Consider the following 4,759-nt stretch of genomic DNA (forward strand, 5'->3'; position numbering starts at 1 on the left):
CGATGCTGCCACAATACCCAGAACGGAAGGAGCACAATTGCATGAATATAATCAGATAATTATCAAAACACCAAGTCACTAACATAGAAGTAGTGAAAGTTCCTGAAGAAAACTACAAAATTCCTGAAGAAGCCTGCAAAATTTCTTAGCCATTTGTCAATCCTTAACATGCATTCGAAAGTTCCACTTCATTAGCTCAAAAGTTCATCTATCAATGTCAATTTAAAACAAAGGTCATGAACACAAACTTACTCTCCAGGAATTCTTAGGTACTTGCTAAGAAAGGCATAACTCTGATGCAATATATAGCCTCAATATTGTAACACCATCCAAAATTTACAATTGAATGTTATTAAAAGTAACTTGTTTATACAGTGAAAGGATAACATGAATTACACCAGTAGAATAAAGAACATAACCAATATAATCATTCTAGAAATTGCATCATTGATGTGATTAGTTAAGAAAAGCTTATTAAGTTATAACTTATATAAAGTAATCTAATCAGACAAAATCAACATCACCCACCCTTCATCCCCAAAGATGCAAAGGCGGTATCCTTTGAGTCTTCTTCTTCGATCAACTAACCAAGCAACGATAACTTCTCTTCCCGAGTGATCTTCACCATAGTGAAACTTGCATTTTCGGCACCCATATCTCATTGTTGTTTTCTTAAAGTTAAAGCATGTCATTTTCACTGTGATCAGTCATCGCATATCGAACCACCATCACAATTCACAAACGCCCCCTTTCTTCATCAATTAGATTCTAGAACAGAAACATTTAATGTTATTTATAGTAATTCCCGAAACAAACAATTCCTAGTTCAGCAGGAGTATCTTCAAATCAATCTATAATTCTGATCAGAGCTTCGTATAATAACATGAAACTAAAATTAACAAATTAGTAAAAACAGACTATAATTAACAAATTGCGGATTATCGTATTTTTAACCTGCACGGGAACTCATACAATCATAGTATTTGCAATCTCTCTGCTTAATTGAAGCCTAGACTTAATGATCGGAAAAGAAATGTATACCATTTGAATTGAGGAGGATCTGCAGAAGTAGATGGGATCATAGATGAACCACGATCAGAGACGACATCGCAAATTTGGAACGCCTGGTGGCCTCGGAAAGGGCGTGGCGTCGTAAAGCAAGAACCTTGGCGGCACCGAAGCCGCGTTGCCGGAGGCGATGACGACGTGCTCAAACACCCTCAGCGATCTCCTTGCTCCATAGAATCCATCGATGGTGCTTGCCACCTCGGGTACCGTTTTGACGCCGACCAATGAGCTATTACACCGTCAAACGTCATCACCGCCGCTCGGATGTACAAACCACGACCATTAGTGGCTTACCTGCGTTCAGCAGAACCGATCCACGCCACTGATGAACGGTAGTGTTGCTTCCGTGGCGCCGCTGTAGAACAACCGTGCCCGGCCCTCCCTTTTCACTCACTCATGTCTAACTCTTTCTCTCTGAGTATCCCTGGTGGTCATATTTATGGCGGTGCGGCTTTGATGGAAGCATGTGGCAATGTCGTAAATAACAACCCAAACTTGTCCAGTTAGTTCACTGTTCCTAAGACCCTTCATGTTTTGTTATTATATAGAATAGAATAGAATATACAACATTATGTTGTTATTATAGGTTGATTCGGCTAAGTTTTGTATATAATTTATCCTTAATACGTGATTATACCCAGTGGCGAAGCTTGAGATTTTCGACTAGAGGGTCGAAAACTTATATACCAAAAAATTTCTATACGAAAACTACATACTCTCCACTACTAAGAGAAGTTCGGGGGGTCTGCCGCCCCCTCCCGCCCCCACTATGTTGCGCCGCTGATTATACCTGAAATATTAGGTATTTCATATTAAATATTATGTATTACATGTTTTGCTTTTGCGTAATTATGTAATCACTCAGTAGGGTTTCACATAAATACTATAATGAAATCACGTAATCACTAAGTGAGTATTCAAAATCACGTAGTCACTAAATGAGTATTCAAAATCACATAGTCACTTACTGGGTATTCAAAATCACGCAATAGAAATTGAAAATTCTTCAATTTTTTTTAAAGTAAACTATAACAATAGACTGCTCGAATTAAAAAGAATGAAATGCTCGTTAATACGGTGTAATTTTTATAAAAAATATTAGCGTATGAAAAAATTATAATAGTTGAAAATCAAGAGGATGGTGGGTTTATAAGTCAACAATATTGGGTTTCCTGTTTTGCCTTTTTCCCCCTTGTTTTTCTTGTTTTTAGTTATTTAAATTTTATATTTGGGACCACTTAATCTTAACCATTAATCTTAAAAATTAAGAGCAAAATTTCTCTACTACACTTCCTACATTTTTTCCTCTTATGCGATAACCTTTCTCTGTTTTTATAATGCATCTATACTTAAAAAAAAAGTTAAGATTGTTGTTTTTATAATGTACTGATTATTTATAAAAATAAACAAATACTTATTTTTTTTTTTTTATAAATCGACCCAACCCAAGAGTCAAAGTTACTCATGTGGGTCTCGTTTGCCTACTTTATCACCCCCTAACTTATATATTTTAATAATTACTTGTTGAATAAACAAACTAAGATATTCAATTGATTAGAATTACAAAATCTTTATATAGTCTCCTAAAAGTTAGACTTGTGAGAAGGCAAATACAAAGGTGCTTAAATTACGGTTATCAACATAACTAGGTTTAAAGAAGTTGCGATGAATTTCTTTTGTTATTTAGTTTGTGTTTACATGTGTTTTGAACTCACTATGAGGGTGTTGCGAATGGAATTACTGACAAGAATAAAAAGAAAATGTAGAAAAAAGCACTAAAAAATAACCAAAAGAAAATAAACCAAAAAAGTTGTATGGTAACGATGTTGTTCGTATGAAACCCGTGGTCAGAGATGAACAAATTGTTTTGGGTACCGGTACCAAATTTGCCGAACCGATAGATATTAAGTACCAATTCGGTACCGACTTTTGGCGTTCCTGGTACCGGTTCACTACCTTTTTTACCTTCATATACCGGTACCGTAACCGGTATTTTCGGTATCATTACCCTGAAAATAAAAAAAGAAAAAAAGAGTAAACTGCCATTTTGGTCCCTGAGGTTTGGGCAGTTTTGCCACTTTACTCCAAATCTCAAACCTTTTGCATCTGGGTCCTTGTGGTTTCAGTTTTGTTACCATTTTGGTCCAAAAATAAATCAGCTCATATTCCTCAAATTTAATCATGATGTTTTTTCATTTTCCTCATGGGTAAATTAGTCATTATGATTTTATCATAACCTATTATTAATTAAAATAATTAAACTAAATAACACCTCCATCACCAAACACCATCCTCATCTTCCATCTTCACCTCTGAATCAACAACCCTAATAACACCATCAGCTTTGCCGCATCACCCTAGCTGAACCACTGCCGCTCGCCTCACTTGTCACCCCTTCACCCATCGTTCGTCAACATCTCCATTCGGGAACCACCACACACCACCAACCCTCGCCGCACACATCTGAAACACTTCACCACCCTCATTCATTATCTCCGTCAGGTATGTTCTTCTCTCGTTCTCTTCTCTCTACAACGATCTATATCGATTGAAACCCACCACTACTGTCCATCGTTATAGTTCCCCTTCGCCCGATTTCAACAGCCATTGAAACCAGCCATTGAAACCCTTTCAAGCGTTTGAATCAGATCTGTGAAATTGCAGATCCGTTGGGAAATAGGATGGGGTTAAAACGCTGCAGCCGATGGGGTTTTTGAAGGATTCATGTTGATGGGTTTGGTTCAGGTCAACATTGAAAATAAAAAGTGTCATCTTTTTTTACTCCTTTTGAGTCAAACCTGTACTGGTTTATCGAGGTCATTGGGAGCTTTGGTTTGGGATGGGGGTTATAAAAGGTCAGAGGATGCATGTTATCAGGTTAATGAAGTTATTGCAAATTCAAAGTCAATGAGTTTAATTACAATTAGATGAATAAAACTCAGATGAGGCAATGGAAGTCCAAAGCTTTGAAATTGGTCAATGTTTCTACAGCAGGAATCCAAGTCGAAGATCATGATTATGGAAATGCTTTGAATTTGATCATGAATTTGTGAAGTCAGACTCAATTTTGCAGGATTGATATGGATCTAATCTGGGTCAAAATAGAAAATCATCACTTTTATGGGTTCTGATATAATAGTGTTCTGATTGCTATTGAGAATCAAATGCAACATCATGGGAGTAGGATGTCTTTGGTTTTGGTCAATAATACTATAGTGGGGGTCAAAATTAAAAGTTATAAACTTGAAGAATTTGTAATGACCAAATTACCCTTGAGGAAAAGGACAAAACATCAGGATTTAATTTAACGAATTTGAGCTGATTTCACTTTTGGATCAAAATGGCAACAAAACTGAAACCACAGGGACCCAGATGCAAAAGGTTTGAGATTTGGACTAAAGTGGCAAAACTGCCCAAACCTCAGGGACCAAAATGGCAGTTTACTCAAGAAAAAATTAAAAGTTGAAGAAAATCAACAAAAAAAAGTTGTACGATACCGTTGTTCGTACGGTAACGGTGATCAGGGATGAGCACATGGTACCGGGTAGCAGCACTGAATTTCCCGAACCAAAAGATTTCCAATATCAATTCGGCACCAACTTTTGGCGTTTTCTGTATCAGTGCTGGTTTTTACCTTCATGTACTGATACCAAACAGGACCGTACCGGTATTTTCAATACCAGTAGTGATT

At 36.8% G+C, this 4,759-nt stretch overlaps 1 long non-coding RNA gene across 1 annotated transcript; it reads right to left on the minus strand.

Moving 5' to 3' along the window:
• Positions 1–317: 317 nt before the first annotated feature.
• LOC110879246 lies at positions 318–1,607 on the minus strand. The gene is made up of 2 exons (XR_002558568.2): positions 1,042–1,607; positions 318–768 (listed from the first exon to the last, which is right to left on the minus strand). It is a non-coding gene; the product is annotated as an uncharacterized LOC110879246 (long non-coding RNA).
• Between the last annotated feature and the right edge of the window lie 3,152 nt (positions 1,608–4,759).

Source organism: Helianthus annuus, chromosome 9 (assembly GCF_002127325.2).
Source record: "Helianthus annuus cultivar XRQ/B chromosome 9, HanXRQr2.0-SUNRISE, whole genome shotgun sequence".
Classification (NCBI taxonomy): domain Eukaryota; kingdom Viridiplantae; phylum Streptophyta; class Magnoliopsida; order Asterales; family Asteraceae; genus Helianthus; species Helianthus annuus.